This window comes from Bos taurus, chromosome 25 (genome assembly GCF_002263795.3).
Source record: "Bos taurus isolate L1 Dominette 01449 registration number 42190680 breed Hereford chromosome 25, ARS-UCD2.0, whole genome shotgun sequence".
Lineage (NCBI taxonomy): Eukaryota > Metazoa > Chordata > Mammalia > Artiodactyla > Bovidae > Bos > Bos taurus.
The window spans coordinates 32,921,386-32,935,000 of record NC_037352.1 but is presented as its reverse complement, the minus strand read 5'-3'; the positions used below and the strand labels follow the sequence as shown (position 1 = coordinate 32,935,000).

At 53.5% G+C, this 13,615-nt stretch overlaps 1 protein-coding gene and 1 non-coding gene across 12 annotated transcripts in view; both read left to right on the top strand.

The window, feature by feature from the left end:
* GTF2IRD1 (GTF2I repeat domain containing 1) overlaps window positions 1–13,615 on the top strand; it is a 117,966-nt gene that overhangs the window by 88,036 nt on the left and 16,315 nt on the right. The window lies entirely within an intron of this gene.
* On the top strand, window positions 4,581–4,658 carry MIR2387 (microRNA mir-2387). Its single transcript, NR_031244.1, has one exon. It is a non-coding gene; the product is annotated as a microRNA mir-2387 (primary transcript).

Genomic DNA, 13,615 nt, shown 5'->3' with positions numbered 1-13,615 from the left:
TATTTTGGGGTTGGGGGCGAGGCGGTATGGGGGCTGTGGGAGAGCACAGGCTGGCGCACATGCAGACCCAGACTGAGAGCCCTGACCCTTCTTACTAACCATGTGACCCTGGGATCCTTATTTCTCATCTCCAAGCCCCCACTTCCTCTTCGGTGAGATGGAGCTGGTCATACCTGCTTCCCCAGGTGATCTGGGTAGCAGAGTGGTGGGCAGCGGTGGGTCAGCCGTGGAGGACGGTTTCCCCCTGCTGATGATTCAGAGACGTATTTGTAAAGCTGTCAGTTCTGGACCAGCTGTGACGGGAAGGGCTCGGCCAGTGGGGTTGGCAGGCAATTTTGTTATTCCAGGGGGTCAGGAAGGCTTCCTGGAGGAGGTTCTCTCTCTCTTTTTTTTGCTGTGCTGGATCTCTATTTGCTGCGCGTGGGCTTTCTCTATTTGTGGCGAGCAGAGGCTCCTCTTCATTGAGCTGTGGTGGCTTCTCCTGTGGAGCACGGGCTCTAGGCGAACGGGCTTCAGCCGCTGTGTCTCGAGGGTCCATCTCGGGCTCAGTCACCTTGTGGTGCGCGGACTCGGTTGCCCTGCAGCATGTGGGATCTTCCCGGACCAGGAATAGAACCCGTGTCCCCTGCATTGACAGGCGGATTCTTAACCACTGGACCACCAGAGATGTCCATAAATGGCTATTCACTTTTATGATGATAATTTCTTCCAGATTTCCCCCCAAGCTTATTAATTGTATATCTTATGCTTTCTCTAAACTTACAAACACGTATGCTTAAAGCATAAGCATTTTCCCATGTCTTTAAATCACTTTATAATGCTCTGTCATCGGAGTGCATTGTAGTTAAATGACAGCCCTCTCCCCCAAGAGTGGACAGCGGGGCAACTCCTCACACCATGGACACCTAACATCTGCTCATCCGATGGTCTGCCAGCTACCAAGCCTTCCCATACTGACACATATGATCTCCTGCCCACCCCCCATAACCAGCCCTACAGGAGGAAACAGGCTCAGAGAGCTTAAGGAGCTCACTGGAGGTCACACAGCCCGCTCCCAGGCTCTTCCCACCACAACCGCCTATCCACACTAGATAGGTCTTTGCTGCCCCCTTCTGGCTATCAGCATCTATAACATTGCTACTGCTGCTACTAAGTCGTTTCAGTCGTGTCCAACTCTGTGCGACCCCATCGTCGGCAACCCACCAGGCTCCCCCGTCCCTGGGATTCTCCAGGCAAGAACACTGGAGTGGGTTGCCATTTCCTTCTCCAATGCATGAAAGTGAAAAGTGAAAGTGAAGTCGCTCAGTCGTATCCGACTCTTCTCGACACCATGGACTGCAGCCCACCAGGTTCCTCTGCCCATGGGATTTTCCAGGCAAGAGTACTGGAGTGGGGTGCCATTGCCTTCTCCAATCTATAACATTAGTCCTGTCTAACCCTTTAGGCTCACAGTCCTCTGAGCTCACTTCTTTGCACAACAACAAAACGTTATTGAATGTCTGCCGTCTCTATGCCAAGCGATATCTGGGAATACAAAATAGAAAAAAAAACTCTGCCATCATGGTGCTTATATTCTAGTCAGGGAGGCAGATAAATAAGAACAAATAATATATTCAATAGTGATGAGTACCATGGAGACAAATGCAAAATTAGGACTTTCTTTCAAGAGCACAGTTTTAGAGGCTACCAGGAGTAAAGGCCTGAATGAAGAGAGGGTATAAGCCATGTAGAAATCTAGGTCAAGACATCCAGGGAGAAGAGTCCATCAGTGCAAAGGCCCTGGGGCCCTGGACATATTTGGAAAATAGGGTCAACAGGATTGCTTTTTATTTTTTTGGCCAAGCCTCATGGTATGTGGGATTTTAGTTCCAGGGATTAGACCAGGGATTGAACCTGTGCCCCCTGCAATGGAAGTGCGAAGTCTTAATTATTGGACCACCAGGGAAGTCCCCCAGCAGGATTTCTGAGTGTGGATGAGGGGTATGAGAAAGAAAGATCAAAGATGTCATCAAGACTTTGGAGGAGGAGGGGAGGTAGGATCTGAATGGTGGGCAGATTTGACACCCAAGTGGATAGCTTGGGCAGGCAGCTGGATCTGTAAACAAGAGAGAGTCCCATTTGGGGGAGACTGTGACTCGGGCAGAGCATTCAGCTGCAGAGAGCCCCACTGGAGACACGTGTATATCAGTCATGAAAATGGATCATAGTGGTGTTGGGCATGGACAGTCACGAGGGGTCCAAGGATGAACCCTGGGGCCCTTTGAGAGCAGAGGAGAGATAAGTGAATCCCCCCAGAGGGAGTGATGTCCTGGAAACTCAGTGACAAACTGTTGGAAAAGGAAACAGATCGCCCAGGCCCAGTGCTGCAGGGTCAGGTGCAGACCCAAGATGGGGCCATGGGATGGAGCAGCCCAGGCGTCCAGGGTCGGCGCGGTCAAGAGCAGTTTCAAGGAGGCAAGGGACCTGATTGGAATCGTGAGCTCGGGGGGAGAATGAGAGGAAAGACATGGAACTCAGCAGGGTCAAGGGAGAAATGGGGTAGGAGCTGCAGGGTGGAATGGGCTTTAGCAGAGGGGTTTGGACATTGAATAGTGATGGTGTGATTTTTAGAGAAATGAGTGACCTAGTGGCAGAGCGAATGGGGAGGTGGCCAGAGGAGAGGCGTCCCCCTGAGAATAGGAGGCTTATGGGGGATGCTGAGACCACGTGCCAGATAGAGCCCCTCTGCCCAGAGAGGGACAGGGGAAAGGTGGTAAGGACAGAAGACTGTGTGTCCTGGGGCGGAGGGGTGTGGGAGGAAGGATTATTGGAGTCAGGGTCCTAGGGGAAGGACTGGGAAGATGGGAAGGAACAGTCTCAGAAGAATGTATGACCTGGACACTGTGGAGAGGCCACCACTGTTGATGACCAAGAGGTTTAGACGTGGCTGGAGGGAGGAGAGGTTGTCAGGACAGGGAGGGTCAGGGGCTTGGAAGGTGTGTCTGCCAGCAGGTTGATCCCCGGGAAGTAGGACGGGAGCAGCCTGGGTTTCCAGAGCCCCGTGCAAGTTCAGTGCCTCGCTGAGCGCCCACTGCATACCTGGCCCTGGGCCTCTGACCCGAGGCTCATGGTGTCTTCACAGCAAGCCTGCAACGTCGGTACTCTCTACATTCCCATTTTTGCCGCTGAGCACACTGAGGCTGAAGGAAGCAGTCAGGTAGTTAACACAGGGCCGCAGTCGTGCTCAGGGCCATTCCATTCTGGAGACTGGGCCAGTGGCGTTGGGCAGCGGGGGTGGATGGCAGCACCAGGGTGAGGCCGGAATCATACCCGGCCTTGACGTAAACACTGGTGACTCAAGCTCTCTCCCATAATATTGGAAGCTTTTTCTGTCAAGGAAATGATAGGGTTGGGTTTGTCTTGTCTTATCATTACCATGGTAACCACTCTTCTACCCACCGAGGTAGATGGGAGAAGGCAAAACTGGGGCAGCATGGGCGGCAGGACCCAGGGGTAGGTGGAATTAGGATCTAGAGGTGGCAGTGGGGAGTGAGGAGGGAGGGCAGAAGGTTCCAGCAGGGTGATGGTGGTATCCATCTTCAGGGCTGGATCTGTAGGCCTGCGAGAAACCCAGGAGCATGTGTGCAGTTGACAGGACCCAAGTGGTGCCCAGAGCCTGTAGGGTGGCACTGGGGCTGGGCCCAGTCTGGTGAAGGTGGCAGCTGCAACCACAAACTCTGGATAGTGTGGAGCAGGCAGAGAGGTCCCAGGGCAGAGCCCAGGAGCTCACTGCCCTCCACGGGACCTTGAGGATGAGGAGCCTGTGAAGGAACAGAGGAGGTGGAGCCTGAGGGAAGGAGGTGGAGGGATTTGCAGGTCCGAAGAGCTGAGTCAGGCAGCTCTTTGCAGATCTCAGATGACAGCAGAGGCCTAGGCAACACCAGCGAGATCAAGGAAATGAATATTCTAGAACCGATCTTGAAGCACAGCAGTTTAAAAAAAAAAAAAAAAAGTCTTGTTAGGTAGTGAGTTCTCTGTCACTGGAAGCATCCAAGCGGCCACTCACCTCGGGTCGCTGCAGGAGATGGAGGAAGGCTTTACCCATTGCAGCTACCTTTGGCTTGTGCGTGCCATGCCTGTCTGCCCAGAGTCCTAGCCCTTTAGAACCAGGAAGGGTGCAGACCCAGGGGCCTCCCCACCCTCTGACAACCCTGCTGCCCTGCTCACAGCTGTCTGCCCTGGCTGTCTTCTGGCCAAACACACAGTTCCCCTAGGCCTCAGCCAGCTTCCTCTTCTTTTGGTTGGATTCTTTGGTCTCCAGCAGCTCATCCTCCCTGCCAGCTTGAGAAAACTCAGTGGTGAGCAGCCAGGCACCCCCCTACTCCCACTTACCACCCGAGAAAAGGGGCTAGGGACCCCATAGTCAGAGCAGAGCTGCCGACTTCCTCTGTGAGACTAGCAAGTCCGATTTTGCCCTTGACCTGCACCACCCCCAGCCAAACCAGGGCTGTCTTGGGTGCCCCAGCGAGGCAAGAAGAAGAGGAATAAATAGCCTGTCGTGTTCGGGGGGGCGGGCAAGGCCAAGAGGCCGGCTAGGCCCGAGCGTGGAGGGCCTGGAAGGCCTGGCTTTGCAGCGTGGACTGGACCCTGCAGACCCGGCCTTGGCAAGCCCTTCCGCTGACGTCTCCACGGCCGGAGCCCGAGCACCCCCGCAGGTCAGGGTCCAAGCTCTGCTGGGCCCCAGCTTTACCTCAGAAGGGCCCCGCTCCATAAACCCTCCACTTGGCTTTTCATTTAAGGAACTCTGTCGGATTATATCCTGCTGAGAAAATATGACTTGCTGGCATCCCATCTGACCTACTTCCCACCCCAGTGTTGCCTGAGGCCCAGTTTGAGAAGCTCAGCTCTGGGTGAAGGGTCGGCCAAGGGGAGGGCTGTGATCCCTTTTTCGGGGAGGGTCCCTGTGGCTCAGACGGGAAAGAATCTGCCTGCCAATGCAGGAGATACAGGTTCCATCCCCTCCATGGGGAAGATCCCCTGGAGGAGCGCATGGCAACCCACTCCAGTATTCTTGCCTGGAGAATCCCATAGACAGAGGAGCCTGGTGGGCTGCAGTCTGTGGGGTTGCAAAGAGTAAGACACGACTGAGCAACTAAAACTTCCATTTTTCATGAGGAAGGAATGTTCCCAGCCCCACATGGCACCTCTTGTCATTGTCCCCACTGGGGCCTCTTCTAGGTCTCCTGTCACTCACGGGGTGCTGGGAGGGGTGGGCTTTCCGGAAAAGGGGCTGACGTTGACCTCAGCAGAGGGCATTGGGGAAGGGACTGAATAGGAACAGGGAAAAGTCCCCTGCTGGCCCCACTCAGGAGCTAGGTGACCTTGGATGAATTAACGTACTGTCTCTGACCTGGGAAAGTAACCTTGCTATCTCTCGGCCTTGAGGTCACACGGAGCAGGGACAGCCTCCGTGGTCCACCCTCTAGCCTTGTCACACACACACCCCCCCTTTCTCTCTTCCCTACCCCACCCCCTCTCCACCCTTCCAACTCCGTCAGGCTCTCGAGAGCTCAAAATAAGATCGTCCTTTCTCAAGTTTCTAAAGATATCGCAATTCCAGCGCCAGCCACATGTTTCTCCACTTAATTATCTCTGCTTTTCTTTGTTAATTAGGCTCCAGTAATGATCTCCCTTCTGCCATCCCGGGAGGAGCTGGCATCTGCTGGGCGGGGCCCGGAGGCCTTTGTGGGCAGATGACTGGCTGCCAGGCCTAGAATTGGCCGGCTGCCTCCTTTCTTCCAGGCGAGGCGGCCCCGTGGGCCGTGGAACAATGTGGTGTCAGGAGGCCCCGCCCTTTCCTGGCCTGTGGGGGCCCAGCGGGGGTCGAAGGCTGCCCCCCACCCTGCCCCTGGGGTGGTCGGTGGTGGTCCCAGCCCTGTCCTCCCCCAGCTCTGCCAGGGGAGGGGAGGGCTACCCCAAGATTCCCAGCAGTTGTTAGGCAGGGGGCTCAGGCCCCAGAAGGGAACAGTGAGGGGCTTCAAACTCTTCTGTAGCATTCCAGAAAACCTCACCGAAACTAGTTCCCCAGCTGGGACCACCCAAGCCGACAGGAATAACCAACGCCTTTATTTGGACTGGAATGGGATCAGCTCTGGGGTCACCAGGCACCTCGTGCCCAACCGAAGCTCTCTGGCTGATAAATCCGTCTTTGAGCCACAGAAAGTGGAGGCCTGGTGGGGAGGGGGGCACAAAGGATGGCTCAGCACACGTTGTTTCCTGGGTGGGCTGGATCTTGCCAACCTCCAGGGAAAGAAAGTAAAAAGTGTTAGTCCCTTAGTCATGTCCAACTCATTGCGATTCCATGGACTATAGCCCACCAGGCTCCTCTGTCCATGGATTCTCCTCACAAGAACACTGGAGTGTGTTGCCATTTCCTCCTCCAGAAGATCTTCCTAAACCAGGGATCGAACCCAGGTCTCCTATATTGCAGGCAGATTCTTTACCGTCTGAGCCACCTCCAGGGTCTGGTGGCAAAAGAGACCTTTCGGTGGTGGGAGGTGGGGATGGGGACACAGCCCTAGCCCTCTGCAGTCCCTCTGCAGGCTTGGGGACAGGACAGCACAGCCTGCAGAAGGGACCCTTCAAGTTTGGGAGCAAAGGGCCAGTTACTTAGTCGGTGAACAGTCTCGAAGTGTCTGCTGGACCGGGCACTGGGCTGAGGGCTTCCCTGGTGGCTCAGATGGTAAAGAATCTGCCTACAATGTAGGAGACCGGGGCTTGATCCCTGGGTAGGGAAGATCTCCTGGAGAAGGGAATGGCAACCCACTCCAGTATTCTTGCCTGGAGAATCCCTTGGGCAGAGCCTGGAGGGCTGCAGTCCATGGGGCTGCAAAGAGTCGGACACAACTGAGTGACTGATGCTTTCACTTTCTTCACACTGCCTCGTGGGATTTACATTCTGGTGTGGTTGCAGAGAACAGACGATGTGCGAAGGATCAAGGGTACCAGATGTTGAGGGCTGAGAAGCAGATGGGAGAGGTTGTGTTTATTTTTAGGGAGTCGCAGTGGGTTGATATGGGGGTGGCCAGGGAAAGCCTGTAAGCAAAGCCTGAAGTGGGCAGTAGAGCCAGAGGGTGCGCAGGGAAGAACCTTGCAGGCCAAGTACAGACTGCAGAGACCCTGAGGTCCCCTGCCAGGGTGGGAGGTGGGGTGGAAATGGGAGAGAAGGCCGATTGTGGGCACTGGATCAGGATGCCGACCCTTATTCCAAGGGAGCTGGGAGCCAGTGCAGGCTTCGGAGCAGAGGAGAAACAGAATCCAGTTTAGGATCTAACAGGACCCTTCAGGCTGCTGGGTGAGGACACGCAGGGAGGCAGCAGGGGGCGATGTAAGGAGGTGGTCATAGCAACACATGCGAGGCCCCGGGGGTGGCTGCAGCCATGGTGAGTTTTTGACTCTGGGCAGAGTTTGTAGCTAAAACCAACAATTTGCTTGCTGGTAGGGGCTGTGAGCAAGAGGATAGGTAGGGGGAGTCGAGCTTGACCTCAGGGATTTGGAGTGAGCTTCTGCAAGGATGGAGGTGCTGATAGGTAGCTGAGATTCGGAAGATGCAGGAAGAGGTGCCGGGGTGGGGAGTGGGGGAGGTCTCAGGCATGTTTGTGGCTTATTAAGTCTGGGGGCTTCCCAGGTGGCTCAGCGGTAAGGAATCTGCCTGCCAGCGCAGGAGACACAGGAGATGTGGGTTTGATCCCGGGGTCAGGAAGATCCCCTGGAGGAGGAAATGGCAACCCACTCCAGTGATCTTGCCTGGAGAATCCCAAGGACAGAGGACCTGGCGGGCTGCAGTTCTTGGGGTTGCAAAGAGTCGGACAGGGCTAAGCATGCGCACACATCTCCAAGAGCAGTTTGACGTACAAGCAGGGGGCTCAGGGGAGCGGTCCATACTTGATATGTCATTTGGAGAATCACAAGCGCATTGCTGGTAATATTTGAAGCCCAAACGGGGACTTCCCTGGTGGTCCAATGGTTAAGACTCCGCACTTCCAATTCAGTGGGGCACATCCATCGTCCGGGAACGAAGATCCCACACGCCGCCTAGTGAGGCCAAAAAATAAAAATACATAAATAAAGCCCAAACAGAATGAGATCATCAGAAATGAGTGGACTCAGCAGGTCAGGACCCCGGTACCTTCAGTCTTTGTAGGTCAGGAAGAAACCGGGAGGAGCCAGGAGGGGGTGGTGTCCTGGGGGTGAGTGGAAGAACCCCCTTCTCCCTGGGAGGAGGCCCTTCTCCCCTTGTGACCCTGAGGGTCCCACGGCCCAGAGACGTGGCTGAGCATCTTGCAAGGAAATCAGACGTCAGGCCCTGAACGACAATGGCTTTTCAACAGGCCCCAGTCCCCACAGCTTAGGATTATAGATGCCCCACAAGGTGAGTGGGAAGAGGCTTCCTCTCCGCCCCACAAAGTAGAGGAGCCCCGGATCTCTGTTGTCTGTTTCATGAAACAGCAGGTTCCCTATGACTTCTCAAGTGGGGACCCGGGGAGTGCAGGGCTGGGTGAAAACTCCAGCAGAGGGTCTTGTTCACCAGGGGAAGGAGGATGGATTTGCCCCACAAACAACAGAAGCCCTCAGCGAGTTTAAAGCAACAGAAGGACATGGTCAGACGGACAGTTTAGATAAGTCTGAGTGGCTTGCAGAGCAGAGGGTGGAATCGGGGAGGCCAGCCGAGAAGTTCTCGCCGCATCAAAGGTGACAGGATGTACCTGGATTTTGTTGTTTGGTCACTAAGTCAGGTCTGATTCTTCCCAACCTCATGGACTGTAGCCCGCCAGGCTCCTCCGTCCTCCATTATCTTCCGGAGTTTGCTCAAACTCATGTCCATTTAATCAGTGACACTATCTAACCATCTCATCCTCCACCAGCCCCCCTCTCCTTTCGCCTTCGGTCTTTCCCAGCATCAGGATCTTTTCCAGTGAATCAACTCTTCGCATCAGGTGGCCAAAGTATTGGAGCTTCCGCTTCAGCATCCGTCCTTCCAAAGAATATTCAGGACTGATCTCCCTTAGGATGCACTGGTTTGATCTCCTTGCTGTCCAAGGGACTCTCAAGAGTCTTCTCCAATACCACAGTGTGAAAGCATCGATTCTTTGGCCCTCAGCCTTCTTTACGGTCCATCTCTCACATCCGTACATGTTTACTTGAAAAACCATGCGTGCTAAGTCGCTTCAGTTGTGTCTGACTCTTTGCAACCCTATAGACTGTAGCCTGCCAGGCTCCTCTGCCCAAGGGATTCTCCAGGCAAGAATACTGGAGTGGGTTGCCATTTCTTCCTCCAGGAGATCTTCCCAACCCAGGGATCGAACCCACATCTCTTACATCTCCTGTATTGGCAGATGGGTTCTTTACCACCTGGGACACCCTGAAAAAAATACAGCTGGAGGCAAAGGGGCGCAGAGGGGTGGAGTTTCCTGTGGCTGCAGTAAGTCAGTGGCTGAAAGCAGCCCGGGTTCATCTCCTTACAGGAGTAGTCAGGGTGTCCACATGGCGGGTTCCTTCCAAGGGCTCTTCGGGGGAATCTGTTTCCGCGTCTTTTCCATCTTCTAGAAGCTGCCTACCTTCCTTGGCTTGTGGCCCCTCCATCTTCAGAGCGTGTCCATCCAACCTCTGTTGTCCCCTCTCCTGCTTTTGACCTTGCCTCCTTTTTCTAGGGACTCTTGTGATTACATTTGGGGTCCACTCGAATAATCCCGCATCATCCCCCCATCTCAAGATCCTTAAGGGTAGCAGCATAGTCCTTCTGCCATGTGAAGAAACAGGCTCCAGGGATTAGGGGATGGTCAGCTTTGGGGGCCGCTATTCAGCCGAGGTTTCCCTCCTGAGTGACCGTGTGGGAGGGTGGGGTCAGGGACCCACGAGATGGGAGGAGGGACAGGTTTGAGGGAGGCTTGGGCAGAGACTGGGCGGGGTGTGCAGAACAAAGGTGCTCGGGGAGGCAGGTGGAAACATGGGTTTGAGGTTATGGGTGCAGAGAGAGCTGGACGGGGTAGAAGGAAGATCTGGTTCCTCCCCACGTGCAGAAACTGAGTTGTGATTAGCCTTCAGTATGATTTCAGACCCTCTACCTGTCCTCGCAGCCTCGGCGGAGAGGCTTACTGCCAGGTGGTCAGTGATCTGGGATGAATCGTGGCTCTCCTGCTTACTCCCTGTGTCACCGGAGCAGGTGGCTTTCTCTCTGTGCCTCGGTCCCCCCATCTGCAGGAGGGAGATGCTCCTAGGACCGACTTCCTAGTGTTGTCGGAAGGATTAAGTGAATGCATGCCGAGGTCTAAGAAGAGTGCCTGGCACGTGGGAGTTTAATTTCTTGGACAGTTATTTGCCGAGTGCTTGTGATGCGTCGGGCGTTACTGTGGGTGCTGGGGCTGTAATCGTGAACACGTGCAGACAGACCACACGGTCGGCCCACAGGAACATCTGTTCTCAGGTCCCTGGCTGCAGAGTTCACCGATGTTGTAGGGTAAGGATCGTGGCCTCAAAATACTTCCTTTCTCCCTGGCCCCTGGCACAGCGGAGACCCAGCCTATGTGGGTCAGCTGACTGCTTCTGCCCATCTTGCCCAAGTTGGGCGCTGATGCTCTGCCAGTCACACTTAGTGGGCAGCCTTCTGCACCTGGCCAGTTGTGCCCACATGTCACAGTTCAGCCTAGGCCTTGTTGGCCTTGGGACCATGGAGGAGGGGAGGGGAGGGGAGAAGGAAGGAAGTAACTTCCCTTGGGAAGGGCCATGAGTATGTCCGCTCCCAGGACCGTCCATCCAGGATAGACACCCCCCGCCACTGCCCCAAGAAAACCTGATGTTTGCTCTACCCAGCCTGGCTTGCAGGTTCAGGCTGCAAGCGAATTTTTAATTTACAATTAAAAGGAGCTGCAAGAGAATTTGGGAGGAAGCCCTCTGTCAAGCTGCTGGTCTGTTCTCAGGTGGGAAAATGGCACCCAGGGGTCAGACAGACCTGGGTTTGAGCCTTAGTGCCACCGTTAGCCGGTGGAGGGCTTGCATACTAGTGTTTGGCGGAGGGGAGGGCCTGGAGGAGCCCCAGAAGGGGAGGCCCCGGCCAAACAGCCCTCCGTTGCCCATCGTTTCAGGCTCTTGTTGCAGTGGGTCAGCTGGAGGCCAGGCAGCTGGGCTCCAGGAGGAAGCTGGATCACCTGCCCAGGCAGGCTGTGGTCCACCCACCACCCACCTCCATCCCGGGGAAGGGAGATGGATTGATGGAGGTACAGAGCCCGGCCCTAGAGAACTCTGGGTAAGAAGGCATGCCTTCTTCCCTCCCTCCACCCAGGGAACCCCGTGCACTGATCAGTTCCATCATGGTCCCCAGCACACAACTCACTGTGCCATATCCCTGCATGTAACGAGCGAGCGATTGATTGATGGCTGTAACTTTTTATTTTGAAATAATTTTTAATTTACAAATACTTGCAAAGATAGTACAGAGTTCCGAAGTACGGTCTGACCCATGTAGGACGCGAACATCCTGTAGAACCATGGTCCACTTGTCAAAACTCGACATCAGGTGGCACCTGCAATGGACTAAGCTCAGGCTAGATTTCTTCAGCTGTTCCATTGATATCCTCTTCACATTCCAGACTCCAATGCAGGATACCACACTGCATTTGTATTCATTTATTTTTATTCTTTCATTCATATGCATGCATACTTGTTTGGGCGCTTGTTAATAAATACTACAGTGAACGCCTGTGAACCCACCACCCATCTAAGAATCAGAACAGAGCCAGTAACATACCCACCCACACACTCTCCTTCGTTTTGTCTGCCTCTCTCCCTGGAACAAATATTCTGAATTTTATGTGTCTCTTTCTCTTGGGGTTTTTTTTTTCCTGCAAAATTGCAAAACTACAGGAAAAAAAGAATAGAATAGTATAATGCCTGTCAGTATATTCTTTCGCTGAATTCACTAACTCTTTTTTTTTTTTGGCCAAGACTCTCATCTTACAGGATCTTAGTTCCCCAAACCAGGGGTTCAACCTGGGCCTTCTGCAGTGAAAGAGCGGAGTCCTAACCACTGGACTGCCAGGGAATTCCCTGGAGTCATTGGGAGCTGGTGGTTCACACAGTAAAGAATCCACCTGCAATGCAGGAGACCTGGGTTTGATCCCTGGGTCAGGAAGATCCCCAGGAGGAGGGCATGACAACCCACTCCAGTATTCTTGCCTGGAGAATCCCATGGACAGAGGAGCCTGGTGGGCTACAGTCCATGGGCTCCCAAAGAGTCAGACACGACTGAGCGACTAAGCACAGCACATTAATTCTTAACATTTTGCCAAATTCCTTCCCTCCCTCCCTCCTTGTCTCTCTCCCACCCACAGATCCCACCCCCATTGGTTTCTGTCTCTGTCTCTTTCTCCATCAGAGTAACTTGCAGGCACGTCTTGACTCTTTACGCCTAAATATTTCAACACACATCTCTCCAGAACAATGCTCTTCTTTTTTGCAGACCCATAATACCGTTGTCACACTTACGAAACTTGCTAACTCCCTCTCATCTAGTATACAGTTTATATTCAGATTCCCAAAAATGTCTTTGATGGTGTCATCCCCTGTGATTTAATCACTGCTCACACATTTTTTTTTTAATGTCTATTGCATAAAATACTTGCTTAAACCAAAATTGTTTCATTTTGCTTATTTTTTTAACTTCTATAACCAAGGTGTCTTATTTTTTAGAGGTTTTTTTTTTTAATGTATCTATTTTTGGCTGCATAGGGTCTTAGTTGTGGCATTCGGGCTCCTCATTGCCAGCTTAGTTGCTCAGCGGCATATGGGGTCTTGTCACATGTGGGATCTTAGTTCCCTGACCAGGGATCAAACCTGCGTCCCCTGCACTGGAAGGCAGATTCTTAACCTCCGGACCACCGGGGAAGTCCCCAAGGTATCCTATTATAGAAAGCCTGGAATTTGCTTCTGTCACTTAACAAGACGTAACATAGCGTTAAAATGTTTCGCCATAGCTGTTTTTTTCAGGGCTCTGTAATATTCCACTGCGTTGACTATACCACGATTGATTCATTCATTCTCCTGTCCTAGGCTGTCTGGGTCTTGCTGTTACTTGCTGTTACTAAGAGTGCTCTTTAGCCCACCTGAGCATGTTTCCTTTGGCACACGTACGAAAGATTCTCTTGGGTACATGAGATCACAGGCGAGGGCGAGGGCTTCCACCCCACTGCAGCATGGCTGTGCCATCTCTGAGTCTCAGTTTGTCCATCTGCAAAACAGATGATGGAACTCCTGCTGCCCCTACACACAGATCCTGGAAAGGGTTAAGAGGTGAACTGAGTGTATCCTTTCATCCTGGCGAAGGCCTGGTGCCAGGAAAGTGCAGTATCCTACAAGTCACAGGGGCCCAGGGAAGGATGTGGCTTGTCCCCTATCTGAGTGACCCCTGCTGCCTGCACACGGCAGCTATCCCACCAAGGTGGGGTGCCCATGGATATTTAATCTTCTGGTCTCTTGAGAGCCAGGCCCACCTGGCTCTACTTTTTTACTTTAAATTATTATTATCATTCTGTGTGTGTGTGCTCTTTGCAACCCCATGAACTGTAGCCCACCAGGCTCCTCT